The 22,589-nt window shown below is 36.4% G+C and overlaps 1 non-coding gene and 1 pseudogene across 1 annotated transcript; one reads left to right on the top strand and one right to left on the bottom strand.

Annotated features, from left to right (window-relative positions):
- Window positions 1-1,177: 1,177 nt before the first annotated feature.
- Window positions 1,178-1,600, bottom strand: LOC101315704 (ubiquinol-cytochrome c reductase complex assembly factor 2 pseudogene; annotated as a pseudogene).
- A 7,358-nt stretch (window positions 1,601-8,958) lies between these two features.
- LOC117311988 (U6 spliceosomal RNA) lies at window positions 8,959-9,064 on the top strand. Its single transcript, XR_004526175.1, has one exon. It is a non-coding gene; the product is annotated as a U6 spliceosomal RNA (small nuclear RNA).
- Window positions 9,065-22,589: the final 13,525 nt, after the last annotated feature.

Consider the following 22,589-nt stretch of genomic DNA (forward strand, 5'->3'; position numbering starts at 1 on the left):
CAAGCTTAATTTTTCTCTTATTTAAAAGAGAAATAATATTATAATACACATAATCTTTATATATATAACATTATCCACATAAACCTTTTTAAAAATAAGTATTTAATAGTACTAGTAGTGGTTATAATCATAATAATAGTATTCACAACAGGGGAAAGACTAGCCTTACTCTGATACTAAAGATACTAAAGAACTATCCTTGATAGTTCTTTTCCTCACATTTATGAGTCTTGCACCTCTTGAAGGGGAGAATTACAAGGTGAGAAAGATATCCCCTTGTCCCCAGGTTGGGTCAGTCTTCTCTGTAGATCCCCCAGGAAACAGCATTGCACCAACCCTGTGGCTTCCCAAATACAAACCTGGCATGAAATCTATTCCGTTTGTCCCAAATTAGATTACTGTCATGATGTCTATAAACTAATGAACATGTAATCTATGTACAAGGAAAAGGAGGTGAATGTGACACCCATCTTGCTATTACTCTGCACACGGTAATACCTGATGTCTCTAAATCTTGGTCATTTTATATATATCGTTTGGGTGGCACTATCCCATTGACCAATCTAGTCTGTAATTAAAAGCACCTATACAAGGTGGTAACAGTTTGCTGTCCTACGTGGAAAACAAAGTTTAAAATCTGACATTATGCCCTTCTTTAACTGCTGGGTGAGGAAGTTTCCGCTCTAGGTATTCAAACAGGCCAGTTTCCAAATTAAATAGGGCTGAAAAACAAACTCATGGTGAGAAAAAGTATCTCTTATAAAAGAAAAATCAGACTGTGACTTCATTTTACTGTTCCATTTTTTAAAACATATTTATTGGAGTATAATTGCTTTACAATGGTGTGTTAGTTTCTGCTTTATAACAAAGTGAATCAGCTATACAAATACATATATCCCCATATCTCCTCCCTCCTGCGTCTCCCTCCCATCATTTTAAAACATATTCCAAAAATAATTATTTCAACACTCAGTATCATTATATATAGGTATATGAGAATGGATACATGTGTATGTATGGCTGAGTCACTTTTCTGTGCACCTGAAACTATCACATTCTTAATCAGCTATACTCCAATATAAAATTAAAAGGTTAAAAGAATTATTATAGGTATATGAATTTTTTTTTTTTTTTTGATGGAGAAATCAGGGCATTTTACTGATGATGACAATATACACTACTTCACGCTTAGGTAATGCAGTCGCGATAAGGCCCTAGCCCAGGCCTTATGTTTCTCCTCAGGATCCTTGGGGGCAAACTTCTCCTGCAGTTCCTTCCACACGCCTTTATTCATCTCCTTAAACTCTTCCAAGGTATCTGTGGACAGGACCAGTTTGTATTCTTCCAGGGACAGGCCACTGAAGCTTGTGTCTCTGGGGCGAGGGTACTTGTGTTTGTAGTAGTTTGAATGGAGAAGTACTAAGCTCTCGTACAACTGATCACAGGCCTCAGGCTCTGCAATCTGGGTGTTCTCTCCCTCCCGAAAGGCATGCGCTACCCGCTCCCACTGATAACCGCCCAAGTCCCGGCCTCATTTGGTCTCGTCCACTGGCCATTCCTCACAGAGTTTGAGAAAATTCTGGTAGCAGCTGGCCGCCATTTGGGGGCCTGAACTTTATTTTAAAATTTTTTTTGGAGGGGTACGCGGGCCTCTCACTGTTGTGGCCTCTCCCGTTGTGGAGCACAGGCTCTGGACGCGCAGGCTCAGCGGCCATGGCTCACGGTCCCAGCCGCTCCCCGGCATGTGGGATACTCCCAGACCGGGGCACGAACCCGTGTTCCCTGCATCGGCGGGCGAACTCTCAACCACTGCGCCACCAGGGAAACCCCTGAACTTTATTTTTTAAAGTGCTTTCAAATCAAGTTATCAATTCCCCAGAGACATAGAACACATTCAATTAACAGATATGTTTTATAAATGACGGCACAGAAGAATGTGAAAATACTGAAGAAAGGAGAGACAGTCAGAAAGCTGGATTGGAGCAGATGCAAGAACAGATTTTGTTTTTAGACCACCAGGGATCTCTTCCAGATACCCAGTATCCCTTCGTGGATATCTGGCAGTCCTCAGCCATACTAAAATCTACCATCTTCAGTTACTATTCTTATCTAGGGTATGATAGTTGATAAAGCTATTAAAAAGTCAGATTTAGAGTGGACCACAACAATGAATTTTAACTCATAATTCTGCTAAAAAGTCTCCAAACCATCCACATTTTTCTTAAATTTGTAGTTATATTTTATATATATATATATATATATATATTTTTTTTTTTTTTTTGCGGTATGCGGGTCTCTCACTGTTGTGGTCTCTCCTGTTGCGGAGCACAGGCTCCGGACGCGCAGGCTCAGTGGCCATGGCTCACGGGCCCAGCCACTCCGTGGCATGTGGGATCTTCCCGGACCGGGGCATGAACCCATGTTCCCTGCATTGGCAAGCGGACTCTCAACCTCTGCGCCACCAGGGAAGCCCTATTTCTATATTTTAAACCATTCATAACTTGCAGATATAGAGAGTCTATACCAAAAACTCAGCAAAGTTTTTGGGTGAAATAGATCATAGTGAGCCGTCACGTCAAAGTCAGTTTTACATTTTAGATTTAAATTGGCTTGAGAAATAGATATGCCAGTTATTATGGGGAGAGTCAAAAAGTATATGCTAAGGTTTCATTGAACAATATAAACCTTTTCCCCACATACTGAAAATTTTCTGATACATAAAATGATTTTGATTTTAAGATTGTAAAAATATATATGTTTTCACTTGATCAATTTTAAGTACATTGCTTTATGAACATTTTTAAATAGACTGTACTATTTAATTTTCCTCTTAGTATATTCATCAAAATATTTTTATTTTGGCTTTGTTTTAATTAATATTTGCTTCTTAAGTAAATAAAATGTCATTTGATGTGTTCACTTTCAAAATGATGAACAATGTTTTTTTTTAATTAAACAACTTAAAACTCACTCCTACAACTATATTTATTTTTCATCCATTCTTTCTAAATGATGTGTAATTCTCCTTCCTGTGCATTTATTTCACGTCATCTATCCACTCTCCATGTGACAGACACTTAATCTGACTCCAGCTTACCAGCTGAGCTGATAGTAGGGTGAGGCAAGTGAGGCAGATGGGGCACAACACTTAAGGAGGCACTCTCAGTGTGAGTGTGCTATCCTGTACTCATGTTTTACAGGACCTTTAGAGTGAGTGCCTCCTTAAAATCTGCACCTGAGTTGTCTCACTTACCTCAACCTAGTCCTCAACCAAGAACAAACACAATATTTCTTAGTCCACAACCAAGACAACCTTTTACATGTCCCTTTTTGACTTTATATGAGGATAGATTTGGATTATATACCTGGTAAAAGAACAGATTTATCACAGGGTATGTGTCTACAAACTGACTCACTTGTACTAGATTACTTTCCAAATGTCCACAACAATCTACACTCTTAGATGTGCGTGAAGGTTCCTATTACATTATTGCGTTCTTAGTATTATTTAGTGCGCTAATGGCTCTAAAGTGATATTCTTGCTTTAATTTACATATTTATGATCACTAATGATTCTATGACTTCCCCTTATGCATGCTTGGTAGCTTTTTGGTTTTAATTTTTTGAAAATTCCATCTCATATCTTTCACACTTAATTGTATCAGAATTGCTCTTTACAGAAGAATTTCTCATACTCTAGGTATTGATTCTTAGTTGATTTTAAGTGTCAGAAATATATGCCCCCAATCTATTATCTGTTTATTAACTTAATACATGGTGTCTTTCATTAAAATTTTTCTTGATATAGTCAGATTTATTAATTTTCTTTCTTTTGGTTTGTACTTTTACATTTTTTTTAAAGAAGTTCTACTACCCTAGATAGTCTTCTAGATTTTCTTCTATTAACTTTATACTTTTACCTTTCAACTTTAGGTCTTTCATCTCTGTAGAGGCCACCATCATATGTGGTGTTAGCTAATGTGAATGAATGGATTCTGATCCCTCCTATTCCATTTTCTCCCGATGATACAATTACATATCAAAGAGGCTGTAAGAACTGCCTCTAGAGGAGGACTATACACCTCTACCCCCATTGACTCTGGTGTTGCTCACATGAGTAAAGCAATATGGGCAGATATGAAATGGTGAAATGTCAAGCAGAGACTTTGAAAGGCATCAGGTATTTCCATTGGCTCCTCTTGCCTTCCTGCTATCCACCATGAAAAGAGCACACCCCCAATGACTGCAATGCCTTTCACCCCCGTTTCAGAATGAGAGATACATGGAACAACCCCAAATCCAAGCCTAGCTGATCTCAGCCAACCCACAGATTATCGAGTCCACGGGCAAGAAATATGAGTGCTGCAATGGAATCTAACTAACAGATACACGAATCCCTTTTTACTTTCCTTCATGTAGATAGCCATTTTTCTGTCAAGATGACATGAAAAAGTGTAATAATTTAAAAGGTTTCCAAAAGATCTAAATAGCTATCTTATATAAAAGGATATAAAACTCCTCTATTCATATTAAAGAACAATTTCCCAGATGTCAAACTAATCATGAGCATCTTAAGAGGAAGTAGAGTTCACATTCACTGCTAAAGCACACTGCTACATTTTTCTAACAGGAGGGTATTTTGAGGATGTCAGTACGTGCGCAGTTCTCAACAAAGTGTACAACTGGGGTGTTGAGATCATAACAGTGAAATGTGTACTTTGGAGGTTCATCTAAAAAAACTGAAGTTAGACTCACTAACTGACAAATTTAAGTTGATTCTTTAGAGTGACAAATAATCTCTCTAATTATAGGACCTATCTGTGTCTAGTCATTTTTCCTTAATATTGTCCCAAAACTTCCAGCAATATAGGTGGCCAAACCGTGATTGACGGCCACAACTTTGATACTTAGAAGTGCTTTATTCACTACTCAGCTTCTTTATTATTTTAGTCATTTACTTTAGTCAGTGATTTGGGCTACCCTATTTATTAGTCTTAGAAACATACACAGGTACTGTTGTAGTCTATTGAGGGAGGTGATATTATAAAATAACTCCACAGACAATTTTTTTCTTTCTTTTCTTTCTTGTATATATTACTTTTTTCCACTTTTTTCCCTTATCTTCTAAAACCCTATTTTCTTAGCTATTTAGGTCATAGCTCTGAAAATTAATTACTGCTTATATAAGATATTGCACGGATAAAAAGACACCTAAGTGAAAATGATCCTGTTGCTCTCATCCTAAACCATACCCCACAGGGAGTCAAAAAATTGTAATAAGTATCTAATATATATTCCATCATATTTGCATAATATTTCTTAATTTCATTTTAATAAAGTCATTATCAATGAGGAAGAATAATTGTATTACATCTCCCAATAGGCCCATAGAATACTATCATAATAATAATGATAAATATCATTTAGTGGACAGTATGTGCCAGGATACTATACTAAATGTAGCTGTCATGATCAGGTAAGTTCTGCTGTAGTAACAAACAAATCCTGGAATATCAGGTACTTACTACTATAAAAATTTATTTCTCATTTAGGAAAAATTCAATGCCTCCATTTCCTGATGGCTGCCTTCCATGGTTTCTAGGATTGCCAAGGCAGGGCGAGAGAGAGATGCAACAGAGGAAGAAACACACTAACTCATAACTGCCGCAGACTAGAAATGACACATCAGTTCCTCTTGCAGTCCCGCAGTCCCACACAGACTCTGAATTAGGCTTGTGAATGTGGTCATCCTGTCTGCCCAGAAAGTGAAAATAGTCAGTTGAACAATTAGAACTGTGTTCACTAAATGGATAAACTATGTTATCCATTTAAATCCATTCATAGTCCTATGAACCTACTCTCAGGACTACTAATTACAAGCAATCTCACACTTTTATTCCAAAATCAGGACCACTTTCTCCACCTGTCACCAGCTGAACAATCATGGGATTATGGGCAAGGTTTTAAAATGTAATGCATTCCCAGAAACAGATTAGCTCACTGGCCACCATTATGTGACCCAAGGACATTTAACCCCACTCCAGTATTTGCTATCAGACAAGGACTTCAGGAAACCCCTTTCCTTGGTAGAGGGCCACCACACCCAGAAATAGAAAGGTTTGGTGTTCACAGGTTCATTAGCCCTAACCATCCAGTGGAAATTGGAATAAATGGAAAGGTCCTAGCAGTCAGTATTACAATAATAATTTTAAACTGTAACATGAGGAATTTGTAAAGATGAAAATTTGGAAAGGGAAATGAGAAGACAGGAACAAGCAAAGAGACAAGAATGAGCAGTGATAGCAAGAAAAAAAAAAGTTAAGAGACTCATTGAATTGAAAAAGAGCACAGCCTCTCACAATCTCTAAAAGTACAGAAGTTTGAAGACTTTTCACTCTCATTTTTCTTTCTCTCTTCCTGTCTTTTATCTTGCTTTGTTTTTGTTTTGTTTGTTTTTTTTCTCTTCTCTGGCATTGGTCTTATTCACAATTATACAGAAGTATCTTTGAAAAATTCTCTTGCTTTTAAAAAGCTTAAAAGGATAAATTCAGCCATTCGATTTAGGGAATTTGCCAGATTAATCTTTGTTAGGAGGGTAAAAAAATAATGGTAAATAAAAAAACAAGTTTAAAAATTCAAGTCTCTCCCTAATTCTTGCTTTCTCCCTCATTCCTCCACCCTGACCTCCTTTCTTTCAGACACTCTCCTTTTGTCACCTCCATTAAAGGAGCTGAAGGAATATCAGTCAATGACCTTCCCTCAGTGTGAGGGACAAAACTACAAAATCAGGCCTTTAATCTGAACCTCAGAAGAATGCGGGGTTTAGACAGGCATGTGCCAAGCTGCTGCACCCTGCGTCCTGACACACCTACATATCCCACTATTTTTAGTAACAACATCAAAAGTAATTTCAGCAGTTGATAAAACCAAATGACTTCTTACAACATTACCATTAGAGTATTTTATGTACCATAAAATAGGCACTAATTACCACAGGAAGTCAGGACAGCTTTATATTTTTCTCTCTAAATGACACAAAACATTGTAAGCACTATAGTTAGTATCATTTTGTCATGAGTTCTTTTTAGATTTAAATATAGACCATTCCCAAGCTCATTTTTCAAAGCTTATGTTTGAAAAATCATGAATGACATATTTACACTATAAGTATTTCTTAAAAATAGACGCAGGGAGTTTATTTTGGTCCCAAAACAAAAATGTTCACTTATGCTAAACAAGCACCAGAGAGAGTTTCATATCCAAGCCTCCAATTTTCTACTTGATTCCTTGTCAGCAACAATGAAGTTTTCCAGCAAATGGAAAGGATTTAAACATGGCAAATTCCAATGGTAAGCCTACAAAAATTGTCTTCGTAGTGCAGGCACTAAACCTAGATAGCAGAGGAGAGAGTTTTATTTTATTGGATTATTACAAATTCATAGCCTTGAGATCACGGTACTTCTGGGATAGAATAAGATCAAGTTTAAATGTCTTAGTGTCATTTTCTATACTGTAGTTTACAAATCCTATAATGTCCTTCACACAGAATACTTTTAAGGAGAGATCAAAAAGTAAATAAATGAGCACCACATACATTACATAAAAATTAACATTGGCTGCAAAGTATGTTAAATCATGGGCTGAATACAATTATACTTTGAATACAGTGTGTTGTTTCTTCCAGTTTATTCCTATTCTAGGCAATTTCAAATCCATTTTTTTATTTCAAAGCCAAGCTACAATTTGCCAAGTTATTATATTTTTATCACACAGCAATGTTACCAGTGGGTATTCAGTGTGTACTAGTACAACAATATCAATAATTGTATGTGGCATTTGTGTAGAAGTTGAACAAATGTAACACAATTGCAAGTGAAAATATATTCTCATATATTTCTAATATAAAGAAATATAACTCTGAGCTTAGAGTCACTAGGTACTCAATATCATATAATTAGTAATGACTGATACAGAGACTTGACACAATTTTCTCACTCAAAGTCCAGGAATAAGAGAAAAAATTTATAAAGTAAAGTAAAAGAGCCTTGGTATTAAAGTTTTAACCATTAGTTATAATAAATAGTAATGTAAGATATAGTTTTATAAATATAATTTATGCTACACAACTATAGTAGTCTTGAAAAGAAATGAAGGAGTACAGGAAATTCTTACATGTTTGTCTCATTAGAAAGAATCTACATGTTGTGATTTCAAAATTTTTATCTCAGATCCTTTCCTTTAGTATTCCTTAAGGAAGTAAGATAGTGAAAAATAAGGACTATCATGCATTCATTCAATGCCAACTATGTGCCAGGCACTGTGCTCTTCGATTGGAACTCAAATGTGAAATGCATTCTCCTTATCTTTAAGGAGAGTGTTTTGGGAATAAGCAGAAAAATATACATACAATTCCAATTCAACATGATTATTATGAAATTTGTATGTAAGAAACGTACAAGAGCCTAAATACTTCTGTCTTAAAGCTTCTACTTGTCCTATCTCACAACAGCTTATTTACAATGTATTGCTTTTGAAGATGTCAAGATTACAACAAAGGATATAACTTTCCTATGTATTATTTGTCATTTTGCAAACCAGGCGTGAGTTTTAAACAAGGGGAAAAGCCAAAAAGAAAGTGACTGTATATTATTCTGTGAAATTATATTGCCAATCTCTTCTATGTGGCCTGGAATTAAATAAAATAGAAGAATTAGCAAAGATTATACATTAAGTTTTGTTGGTCATGCACTCTACAAAACTACCTGGCAAAATGGGTATGTAAAGATAAGATCCAGCTTATAGTCCATATGTAGAACTACACACCTTGGCATTGGGCCTTGTCCATAGGTTTTTGTCTAATTCAGGTAAAGGTTATTTATGGACTAATGACAGCCCTGAGTTTTAGGGCCTCTGTTGCTGGGCATGCCATCAGAAGTCTGCCCCTGTTAAAGATCACCAGAGCTCGTTTCGGCACCACATATACTAAAATTGAGACAATACACAGAGAACAGCATGGCCCCTGTGTAAAGATGACATGCAAATTTGGGAGGCATTTCATATTTTTCCATCTCATGTCCATGGATCGGAAGAATTAATATTGTTAAAATGACCATACTACCCAAAACCATCTACAGATTCAATGCAATCCCCATCAAAATACCAAAGGTATTGTTCACAGAAATAGAAGAAACAATTCTAAACTTTGTGTGCAACTAAAAAAGACCCTGAATAGCCAAAGCAATTCTGAGAAAGAATAACAAAGACAGAGCCATTACACTTCCTGATTTCAAACTGTACTACAAAGCTATAGTAATAAAAAACAGTATGGTACTGGCACACAAATAGACACATAGAGCAATGAAACAGAATAGACAGCCCAGAATTAAATCATGGCATACATGGTCAACTAATATTTGACAAGGAAGCAAAGAAAGGATAGAGGAGAAAGGATAGTCTTTTCAACAAATGCTTCTGGAAAAACTAAAAAAACATATACAAACTATGAAATTGGACCCCTATCTCACACTACTCACAAAATCTAACTTTATATGGATCAAAGACTTTAACATAAGAACTGATACCATAGAAGAAAGTGTAGGGGAGAAAATGTAGGGAAGAAGCCTATCGATCTTGGTCTTGGCAATGATTTTTTTAGACATGATGCCAAAAGCACAAAAAACAAAAGCAAAAATCAACAAATGGCACTACATCAAGCTCAAAAGCTTCTGCACAGAAAAAAAAACTAATTAACAAAATGAAAAGACAGTCTATAGAATAGGAAAAAAATTTTGCAAACCAAATATTGGATAAGGAGTTAATATCCAAAATATAAAGAACTCATACAACTTAATAACAAACACACAATCCAATTCAAAATGGGCAGAAGAACTAAATAGACATTTTTCCAAAGAGGGCATCAAAATGGCCAAGAAGAACATGAAAAGATGCTCAACATCACTAATCATCTGGAAAATGCAAATCAAAACCACAATGAGATATCACCTCACACCTGTAGAATGGCTATCATCAAGACAACAAGAGACAACAGGTGCTAGCAAGGATGTGGTGAAACAGGAACCCTCGTACACTGGTGGTAGGAATGTAAATTGGTTCAACCACTATAAACAATATGGAGGTTCCTCAAAAATTAAAAGTCATCTACCACAGGATCAAGCAATTTTGGCTATATACTGAAAGGAAATAAAAACACAGTTGTGACAAGATATATGCACTCCCATGTTTACTGAAGCAGTTTTCACAATATGATGACCAAAAAATTGGAAACAACCCAAATGCCCATCAACAGATGAATGAATAAATAAGATGTGATACATATACACAATGGAATATTATTCAACCATGAGGATATCCTGCCATTTTAGACAAGATGGATAGACCTTGAGCACATTATGCTAAGTGAGGTTAAGTCAGAGAATGACAAGTACTGTATGATATCACTTATATGTGGAATCTAAAAACAATTTAACCTTTAAAAAACAGAGAGTAAAATGGTAGCTACTAGGGGATGGAGTGGGTAGGGAGGATAAGATTGATAATTCAAGGGTACAAACTTGATACGGGGAGTAAATAAGCAACAGAAATCTATAGACAATAATATTGCACTATAATTATATAATTTGATAAATATTGCTACATTAGCAATCACATTACAGTGTATAAAAGTATCAAAGTAACATGCTGTACACCTTAAATTTACATGTCAAATTTATTCAACTAAAAAAACAGACACATATAATAATGGAACAGAATTGACGGCCCAGAAATAAACACCACATTGTATATGGCCAATTAACTTCTGACAAAAGCGCCAAGAATATACAATGGAGAAAAGATAGTCTCTTCAATAAATGGTATTGGGAAAACTGGTCTCTTATCTTACACCATACAGAAAAATCATCTCAAAATGGATTAAAGACTTTACATGTCAATGTCTACTTAGACAATATCACACCATTTCAGGCAAACTATAAGAATCTTGAATAGTGTAATTCTATTTATACCCCCAGACTTTATATTATTGTTGTAATATAGTTCACATCTAAATACATCATAAACCCCAAAATACAGTGTAATAATTTTTATTTAATTTAAAAAAAAAAAGATCCCCCAAATTAGGCCAAGCATTCTAAAGAATTCATCCACACTCAGTTCATGAGGGTCACAACCCCAGTAATTGAGTTCAGAATTTCCTTGGAGGATTTATCTGTCCATTTCACACTTCTCTTTGAGAGGATGTGAAATGGCCCAGATCCTACTGGTCTGTAATGGAAATCATCATGCTTAACAAATATAACACAGGACATTTGAATGTTAATTACTAAAAAAAAAAAAAGTTCCATATGTCAAAGTAACCCCAATTATTTCCCCTTAAGTCTTACTTTAACCTTGGGGAATTTCATACATTGTTAAATATTATCTCCCAAACAGTGAATCCTAGAATCCCCCTCCCCATAATTTTATACCCTATCCCAACTTTTTCCCAAAATACTTTCGCCTGATTCCCTTGGTAATGATTAGACATATTGGGAGGCTTTAAAAATTAAGTGCAGATAATAGAATTGTTAAACAAACAATGGCTTGTTTTAAAACTGTCCTTCTGCCCAGAGTATAAAGCCCCCATGTTCTATCATGCACAGCCTTAAGAAAGTCAAATACTGGACTCAAAGACAGGCAGGAGCAATATATTTTTTTCAATCTGTCTCCTAGAGTAATGGAAATAAAAATGAAAATAAACAAATGGGACCTAATTAAACTCAAAACCTTTTGCACAGCAAAGGAAACCATAAACAAAGTGAAAAGACAACCCACAGAATGGGAGAAAATATTTGCAAACAATGCAACTGGCAAGGGATTAGTCTCCAAAATTTATAAACAGCTCATGCAGCTCAATATCAAAAAAACAAACAACCCAATCCAAAAATGGGCAGAAGACCTAAATAGACACTTCTCCAAAGAAGACATACAGATGGCCAAGGGGCACATGAAAAGATACTCAACATCGCTAATAGAGAAATGTAAATCAAAACTAAAATGACATTATCACCTCACACCAGACAGAATGGCCATCATCAAAGTCTACAAACAATAAATGCTGGAGAGGGTGTGGAGAGAAAGGAACCATCCTACACTGTTGATGGGAATGTAAACTGGTACAACCACTAAGGAGAACAGTATGGAGGTTCCTTAAAACTAAAAATAGAACTACCATATGATCCATCAATCTCACTCCTGGGCATATATCTGGAGAAAACCATAATTTGAAAAGATACATGCACCGCAGTGTTCATTGCAGCACTATTTACAATAGCCATGATATGGAAGCAACCTAAATGTCCATCGACAGAGAAATGGATAAAGATGTGGAATATTAGCCATTGAAAAGAATGAAAAAATACCATTTGCAGCAACATGAATGGACATGGAGATTCTCATACTAAGTGAAGTAAGTCAGATAGAGAAAGACAAATATCATATGATATCGCTTATACGTGGAATCTAAAATAATTGATACAAATGAACTTATTTACAAAACAGAAACAGATTCACAGACTTAGAAAACAAACTTATGGTTACCAAAGGGGAAAGGCAGGGGTAAGGGATAAATTGGGAGTTTGGGATTGACATATACAACACTACTATATTTAAAATAGATAACCAACAAGGACCTACTGTATAACACAGGGAACTCTGCTCAGTATTCTGTAATAACCTAAATGGGAAAAGAATTTGCAAAAGAATAGATATATGTATAACTGAGTCACTTTGCTGTACACCTGAAACTAACACAACATTGTAAATCAACTATAGTCCAATATAAAATAAAATTTTTTTAAAGATTTAAATAAATAAATAATTATTTAAAAAATAGACTGGCAGGCCTTCAGAAGCAACTTTTCTGGATTTCTCATTTCCTTCCTCTTCCCAGGGATTACTATTTCATATTCCACTATCAAGGAGTCCTCCTTGTTAAAAATAAAAACACTCTGAATCATCTGCTCTCAAGAATACCAAGAGACAGAGTTCCATTCTATACCCCACCTAGGCTTTCACTGAGTTCCACTTTCTAGTATGAGAAATGCTCCCAATTCCCCCCGCCTGCTTCTTGAGGTAATTGTTGCACTGATGGATCTTCTTAACCTTCTGAAAAGACTTACCACAGGGCCTTGACCTTCCCAGTCCCACAGAAATTGCTTTCATTTCTATCAAGGGGATTCAGGAAGAACATGAATCACAAGGTTTTTCTAAGAGTCTAACTTTGAATAGAACTAATTAGAGAAGATCTAAACTGTCCATGGATCAAAAAGGAAGAAAATACTATAAGAACCTTTCTCACCAATAGCTAGAAAACATCGTTGAACAGTCTCAGCTCCTACTGTTACTGATGCAGTCTCCAAGCCTCAGCCCAGATGTGTTTGTTAATCCTCCCTAGCTCCTTCCTCAGGACATAGTTTGAAGTCTCTCTCAGATCTCATGCTTCCCAGAGAAGCTGATTTATCAGTGATCTTTCCAGAACTCTAATCTCTGCTGAAAAGACCACATTTCTCACCTCAGTTTTTTTTGTTTTTGTTTTTCGTCAGTTAATGTGGTTGTTTGTTTGGCAATATCATCAGCTTGACCAAAACCAATATTTCCACACTGGAAAAGAGGAAATCTGAAGTCATTATAGTGCAACAAATACATCCCTGAAAGTACTAAAGGAATTTCAAATTCTAAAAACAGAATTCTGACAATCATTCATGCTTCATTCCTTTTGGAAGCACTGGTCTAGCATAAACAATGACAGCAGAAAGTGAAAAAGCTTTAAGAGATGAAAAGGGAGATTTCACTGGGTACTGAGAGATCCATTACTTCTTGCTGAGAGCATCAGGGAAAGCTTTATGAGAGGGTTAATATTCCATCTGGACATTGAAGGATAGAAATGATTTAGATAGGCAGTAGAAAAGGAGGGCATATCACTCATAACCCTTGGTTAACACAAAAAATTAAGATAAGAGTCAGTAATAAAAAGACCTAAGAGTACAACTAACCAGTTTCCCAACGCCCAGTTTTCACAGGCTAGCAAAACAACTGCAAGCTGAAATGTTCCAATGGACAAACAGGAGGGCACAGCAAAAATGTTTTAAATCAAGGGTGGTAAGACCGAGGACTACATAGGGTCACAGCAACTGACCCAGTGACCTGAAAGGCCACCAAAAGAGGAGAACAGTTTTGATATTCATCTCACAATGAAAAAAAGATAATGTTTCAAACACCAACAAGACTGACCAAAAGGGTGTATACACGGTAGCCAATGAATAATCACGGTAGCCAATGAATCTGGGCCATATCCATTTTGAAACAACAGTGATCACTTATTATTCCTTCCAGTTAGACTTGTCTAGATACCACGTTCAAATGTAAATTGCATTTTTCTCTGAACAAGAAAATAAGGGTACTTATTTTGCAAGACAGATGTAGGTAATAAAAGAATGGGTTCCCAAGAGTTTCCCAAGAACAATGCAAAAAAATCACATATAAACTTCTATTTTCAACTTTTAATAGTATAATTCTGATTAACATACCATTTAAGTTTTAGCATGTTTCCAAAACATGGACGAAGATTCACAAATAACATTTGTTGAATACATTCTATTACATTTTTAAAATATGCTCTGCTTTTTCCAAGCTCACTTCATTCGATGCAACACTCTTAAGACTTCTAATTAGATTACTATTAACAACTCCAGTAATTAATCTCTAACACTATTCCTTAGTAGAGGAATTAATATTTCTGCTAAAGAAATCGTAAACCACCAACATACGGTAATTATACCAACATCTTAGTGAGGTAAGAAAAAATTCCTTAGATTTAATTTGATTTAAACATTCACATATACTTTACTAATATCAGATCATGGATGTGTGATGCCTTAAATTAAATGGAATGATTTTTCAGCTCTTATATTCAGGGAGAAAAGTCTCCCTTTTATTTGAGAGACATACAGCCAAGCAGCAGCAGGGTTAGCTGTGTAAATGCGGAAGGGAGGGAGGGTTGAAAGGGGGAAGACTCCAGCACACAGGAGGCATAGGGAGCAGTAGAAAGAGGCATAAGGAGAAACACAAAGAAGTCAAAGCTCTCAATTTTAATGTAATGAATTACAAAAGGAAAATGACAGTTTTCTAAGCTTAGTAATAAAAACACCTAGATATACCTCTTTTCCAAATTTTGGAATACTCTCACCAAAGCAACCATATTAATGTCTTAAAATCCAGTGTTATATCAGCTAGTTTCTTGAAACTAACCTCATTACTAAGATTATGTAATTATTCCATAATAGCATTGCCCTAATTTACTCCCATTGGCTTAATGCACTGTTAGGAATATATTAAAAAAGATAATTTACCTTCCATTAAATCACGGATTTTTTTTTTTTCCACATTCTCAGTGGTTTGCTTTGGTTGGTTTTCTTGTAAATGTTGACATTACTCTAAAAAGCCATATTAATTTTACTTTACTAAAAACCTATAATAGATTATATTAAAAAACTGTAATCTCATCCTTGTGCACATCAAACCAGATTAAAAATGAAATAAGTTAAAAACCTATATTACATTGATATTTTTACTGTACTAGAGTCACATCTCCAGTCAGTGCTCCTAATCATTAAGCCTGTATGGTAATAATTAGTGCATATTATAGCAGAAATAAAGGCATTGCTTGATATTTGCTTAGGGAGCTATGAACAGATAATCAAGAAAGTTTAATTCTTTTTTAGAAGTAGCCAAAGGCTGACTCAGAGCATATATTTTGCTAGTAGATAAATGGTGAATAATGTGTACCTTCATCTACAATGTTAACTTCTGCTTAGGGGTCTACACTACAAAGTAAACATATACTGATTTTATGATGTTTTGCTCAAAGTATCTATTAAATTGTGATTATTCCTTGTTCTGTACTCTCTATTATATATATGATAACTTACATATGCCATCACTGATGAAAGGAAACAAAACAAAATTCTATTATTAATGTAAAAAAAATCTTCATTAAAAAACTTTTAGTTTTGTATTTACAAAGAGAGACAAATACAACGTATGAAAACAAATTCTTGCCCTCCAGTGATATATTTAACAATGCCTTCATATGAATGTTTTCACATGGATGGCCTAAAAAGGAAGAAAGTTCTAGTCCACAGAGTCAAATTATTAGTGGCAGAAAAAGGGAAAAAATTAAATGATTGTCCTTTGACTGTGCCCTACTCTAAAAGAGACCATGAAATAAAATGAAATTTTAGAACTAATTTTTATTCTTAATTTTTAGCTGAAATATATGTATCCATGTGAGCCTAAAATCATATCTCTCATGTAGTAGGTGCTCAATATTTTTGAATAAACAAAATATCAATATATTAGTGATTTTAAGGGGTCTTGAAACTAGATAGTTCATTTGTTTTTGTGCTCAGCAAATTCTACTTTTGCTTTTAACCAAGAGTAAGAATTTATTTTATGCTGTTTAAAAATTATTAGCGAACCCTTTAAAGAAACAAAGAAAATAGTAGCTCTAGGCTAGGATTAACTTGCTTGAAAAAGAGCTTCATGTATTTTTGACATCTAAAGAGCATGAATAAATAGAGAAAATCATATTAAGAGAGTGAATGATAGTAGGTTAAGGCAGAAGGAACATAATTATCCAGATAAATGAAAACCTTGGCATTCCAAAGAAAAGCTATGATTAGGGGTGGAGGGGAGAAAAGAATCAATTTATTGCTTTGTTGCTTTCATCCACTAAAAGCTTGAAAATCCAAGAGTGATTTAGACTTCAGAGTTTAAACTTTTCTTGTATTCAACAAGTATGTATGGAGTCAGGGAGAGAGTAGAGAGGACAGTACATCTGTGATGGTTTGGAGTCCAGGTGGGGAGTTACAAATTTAGCACAGTGTTCGGAGATTTGGAGACATTTGAGTAAAGGTAGAGATATTTGCTGGTATCAACTAATAGTCAACGATCATGAAATATTTAACCAGATATACCTTGGAGATATTGTGGGTTCAGTTCCAGACCAACACAATAAAGAGGATATCACAATAAAGTGAGTCACATGAATTTTTTAGCTACCCAGGGCATATAAAAGTTATTTTTACATCATAGTGTATTAAGTATGCAATAGCTTTAAGTCTTTTAAAAAGTATATACCTTAATAAAAAAAAATGCTTCGGGCTTCCCTGGTGGCGCAGTGGTTGAGAGTCCGCCTGCCGATGCAGGGGACACAGGTTCGTGCCCCGGTCCGGGAAGATCCCACATGCCGCAGAGCGGCTGGGCCCGTGAGCCATGGCCGCTGAACCTGCGCATCCGATGCCTGTTACTCCGCAACGGGAGAGGACACAACAGTGAGAGGCCCAAGTACCGCAAAAAAAAAAAAAAAAAAAAAAAAATGCTTCATTGCTAAAAAATGTTAACCATCATCTGAGCCTTCAGTGATTTGTAGTCTTTTTTGCTGATGGAGGGTCTTGCCTCGATGTTGAGAGCTGCTGACTGATCAGGGTGATAGTTGCTAAAGGTTGCTACGGTTGTGGCAATTTCTTGAAGTAAGACAACAATTGAAGTTTGCTGCATCCATTGACTCTTCCTTTCACGAACAATTTCTCTGTAGCATGCAATGCTTTTGATAGCATTTTACCCACAGAAGAACTTCTTTCAAAATTGGAGTCAATCCCCTCAAATCCTGCCACTGCTTTATCAACTAAGTTGATGTAATATTCTAAATCCTTTTGTCATTTCAACAACTTTCTCATCATCTTCACCAGTAGTAGTTTCCATCTCAAGGAAACACTTTCTTTGCTCATCAATAAGAAGCAATTCCTCATCTAAGTTTCATTATGAGATTGCAGCAATTCACTCCACTTCTAATTCTAGTTTTCTTGCTATTTCTACCACATCTGCAGTTACTTCCTCCACTGAAGTCTTGAACCCCTCCAAGTTATCCATGAGGGTTGGAATCAACTTCTTCCAAACTCCTGTTAATGCTAATATTTTGACCTCTTCCCATGAATCATGGATGTTCTTAATAGCATCTATAATGGTGAATCATTTCCAGAAGGTCTTCAATTGACTTTACCAAGATCCCTTAGAGGAATCACTATGGCAGCTATAGCCCTACAAAATCTATTTCTTAAACCACAAGACCTGAAAGTTGAAATGACTCCTTGATTCATGGGCTACAGAATGGATACTTTGTTAGCAGGCATGAAAACATTAATCTCATTGTACATCTCCATCAGAGCTCTTGGGTGACCATATGTCTATAAGAAGTAATATTTTGAATTTATTTTTTTCTGAGCAGTAGGTCTCAACAGTGGGCTTAAACAGTAAACTATGTTGTAAACAGATGTGCTGCCATCCAGGCTTTGTTGTTCCACTTATAGAGCACAGGTAGAGCAGATTTAGCATAATTTTTAAGGGCCTGGGGATTTTTAGAATGGTCAATGAGCACGGTCTCTAATTTCATGTCATCAGCTACATCAGTCCCTAATAAAAGAGTCAGCCTGTCCCTTGAAGCTTGAAAGCCAGGTAGTAACTTCTCTCTATCTATGAAAGTCCTAGATTTCATCTTCTTCCATTATACGACTGTTCAGTCTGCATCGAAAATCTGATGTTTATTGTAGCCACCTTCATTAATGATCACAGCTAGATCTGGATAACTTGCTGCAGCTTTTACATCAGCCCTTGTTGCTTCAACCTGCACTTTGATGTTATGGAGACGGCTGCTTTCCTTAAACCTCATAAACCAAACTCTGCTAGCTGCAGACTTCTGCAGCTTCCTCACCTCTCCTAGCCTTCATAAAATTGAAGAGAATTAGGGCCTTGCTCTGGACTAGGCTTTGGCTTAAAGGAGTGTTGTGGCTGTTTTGGTCTTCTAAGGCTGTTTCCCTCTCTTATCATTCTCATGTTCACTGGTAGCACTTTTAATTTCATTTAAGAACTTTTTCTTTGCATTCACAACTGGACTAACTGTTTGGCGCAAGAGGCCTAGCTTTCAGTCTATCTCAGCTTTTGGCATGGCTTCCTCACTAAGCTTAATAATTTCTAGCTTTTGATTTAAAGTGAGAGACATGCGACTCTTCCTTTTGCTGGAACATTAGAGGCCACTGCAGAATGATTAATTGGCCCAATGTTAATATCAATTAATATCAGTATTGTTGTGTTTCAGGGACTAGGGCGGCCTGAGGAGACAGAGAGAGATGGGGTAACGGTTGGTGAAGCAGTCAGAGCACACATATTTATCAGTGAAGTTCACTGTTTTATATAGGCACACATCATGGTGCCTCAAAACAATTACAATAGGTGCTCAACATCACTAATTATTAGAGAAATGCAAATCAAAACTATAATGAGGTATCACCTCACACTGGTCAGAATGGCCATCATCAAAAAAATCTACAAACAGTAAATGCTGGAGAGGGTGCAGAGAAAAGGGAACCCTTGTACACTGTTGGTGAGAATGTAAATTGGTACAGCCACTAAAGAGAACAGTATGGAGGTTCCTTAAAAAACTAAAAATAGAGCTACCATATGATCCAGCAATCCCACTCCTGGGCATATATCTGGAGAAAACCATAATTCAAAAAGATACATGCACCCCAATGTTTATTGCAGCACTATTTACAATAGCTAGGACATGGAAGCAACGTAAATGTCCATCAACAGAGAAATGGATAAAGAAGATGTGGTACATATATACAATGGAGTATTACTCAGCCATAAATAAGAATGAAATAATGCCATTTGCAGCAATGTGGATGGACCCAGAGATTGTCATACTGAGTGAAGTAAGTCAAACAGAGAAAGACAAATATCATATGATATCGCTTACATGTGAATCTAAAAAAAATGGTACAAATGAACCTATTTATAAAACAGAAATAGAGTCACAGATGTAGAAAACAAACTTATGGTTACCAAGGGGGAAAGTGGGGAGAGGAATAAACTGGGAGATTGTGACTGATATATACACACTACTATGTATAAAATAGATAACTAATAAGAACCTACTGTATAGCACAGGGAACTCTACTCAGTACTCTGCAATGACCTATGTGGGAAAAGAATCTAAAAAAGAGTGGATATATGTATACATATAACTGATTGACTTATTTGTTTTTGGCTGCGTTGGGTCTTCGTTGCTGCGCACAGGCTTTCTCTAATTGCAGTGAGCGAGGGTTACTCTTTGTTATGGTGCCTGTGCTTCTCACTGCGGTGGCTTCTCTTGTTGTGGAGAATGGGCTGTAGGCGCATGGACTTCAGTAGTGTGGCTTGCAGGCTCTAGAGTGCAGGCTCAGTAGTTGTGGCGCATGGGCTTAGTTGTTCCGCAGCATGTGGGATCTTCCCTGACCAGGGATCGAACCAGTGTCCCCTGAATTGGCAAGCAGATTCTTAACCACTGCGCCACCAGGGAAGTCCCTATCTGGTTCACTTCACTGTACAGCAGAAACTAACTCAACATTGTAAATCAACTATACTCCAATAAAAATTAATTTTAAAAATAATTTAAAAATCACTGATCACAGATCACCATAATATAATAATAGTGAAAAAGTTTGAAATATTGCAAAAATTACCAAACTGTGACACAGAGACAGGAAGTGAACAAATGTTAGAAAAAAGGCACCAGGGCTTCCCTGGTGGCGTAGTGGTTGAGAGTCCGCCTGCCGATGCAGGGGATGCGGGTTCGTGCCCCGGTCCGGGAAGATCCCACATGACGCGGAGCGGCTGGGCCCGTGAGCCATGGCCGCTGAGCCTGCGCGTCCGGAGCCTGTGCTCCGCAATGGGAGAGGCCACAACAGTGAGAGGCCCACGTACAGAAAAAAAAAAAAAAAAAAAAAAAAAAAAAAAAACAGTGCTCGGCTTTCCTGAAACTTCATGAAGATGTCAACTTCCCTAGGAGATAATGGAGAACACAATACCATTTTAAATATAGATAGGAGAAAAATCATCCCCTGAATTTGTAATTCCAATTTCAATATTAAATAGCTAAACATTAATATTTGTACTATATTTCCTTGGTATTCTTTTAAATGTTTCTACGTTCATAAATCACACATGAAAATAATGTTCATCATTTCAGAAATTTATATATATAAATTCTTTAAGCCATTGTTCTAAGTAGAAACTCATGTAGAACTATAAATTAAAGGTTTCCACCACCTACTCAGTTCCCTGTCTGCCTGCATAGTGATATTTTTATTATCCTTCCAGAAGTACATATGTAAAAATTCTATCTCAGATAAATTTGGAATCTATAATAGAGTCAGGAGAGATCTCAAATAGAGTCAGGAGATGAGAAGGGGGAGCTCTCAAGCCCTGGGAAGATAGCAGAGACCAATAGAAAGAAGAAAGACTCCTTTCCTGGCAATGTCTTAGCCAATTAAAAGACATGGACTCTTTGTTTACTACAGCCCTCCTAACTTCTTTTCCTTTCTGTAAAAACATTCTTCCCTTGCCATGCGGGGACTTGCACATGGCTCTCCATGGTTGCAGACCTTGAATTGCAATTCTTTGCTGATCCCAGGTAAACCCACATTTGCTAAGAGAAATATCTGGCAATCTATTTACTTCAGGTCAACAGATAATACATATGTATGATCTATCACTTCACAACTCAAATATTCCTTACTCTGAGCTCTGTTCTGTTCCTTTGGTTAATTAATAATTCTCAAAAAATATTACATGCCAATACAGAGAGCTACCTCTGGAATGCCTGCAAAATATCCTATCAATTATATGGATTCTATATGCAAATTATGTTTTTTTAAATAGAATCCCAGATTTGATTTTGCAGGGAACCAAGTGGTAATACCCAGAAGATGTGACTAATGTCTAATGCCAATTCTGCTAATGGATATGAGGCCTCTAGAATAATCTGTGGAGTATTTTTATGTCTCCTCTGGTGAGAATATGCAAAGTATGGCCAAGATTAAGTAACACAAGCCCATTTGCCCATCCTGATTCCTGCATGTTCAATGAATTGCTTCCTGCCCTCAAATGTTTGCTTAGCTGACAACTGAGATTTAAAGCAAAGTAACAACAGAAAACAAGCTCCAAGTAATGCGGCTCCGTTGCCAGGTCACTGTGCTGTTCACTCACAGTGGGCTCTGTGAGCGACTCAGAGAAAAGGCTCCACGTTGGCTCTGTTCTGCCTGTTATCAGCCCCCAAACAACACTGAGCAGTGGGTGATGCAGCAGTCTTCACCCCTTGTCACCCATGAGAAAGCTGGAGATTTAATCTCTCTTCCATGAAGCACTCAAACATCTTATCTGCTGGCAGCTTGATTTTCTCTTCCCTCTCTCAGTATGGCTTTCTCTTTCATTCTGTCCACAGGGACTTTGTATCAAAAACCAGAAAAGGAATCAATGTGAGGGTCTGAGCTGGATATTTGTGTTATTTTTCAAACCTAAATTGTATTTCTGTAGGTGTATTTGTTATTTTGTGGTTAGTGTTTAGTGTGCCCAAACACCTGTGGTTAACAAATGTCTGTAGCACTCTGGAGAGAATAAAACACACAGGCTCTCTAACTTCACATAACCCACCAAAA

Source organism: Tursiops truncatus, chromosome 3 (genome assembly GCF_011762595.2).
Source record: "Tursiops truncatus isolate mTurTru1 chromosome 3, mTurTru1.mat.Y, whole genome shotgun sequence".
Lineage (NCBI taxonomy): Eukaryota > Metazoa > Chordata > Mammalia > Artiodactyla > Delphinidae > Tursiops > Tursiops truncatus.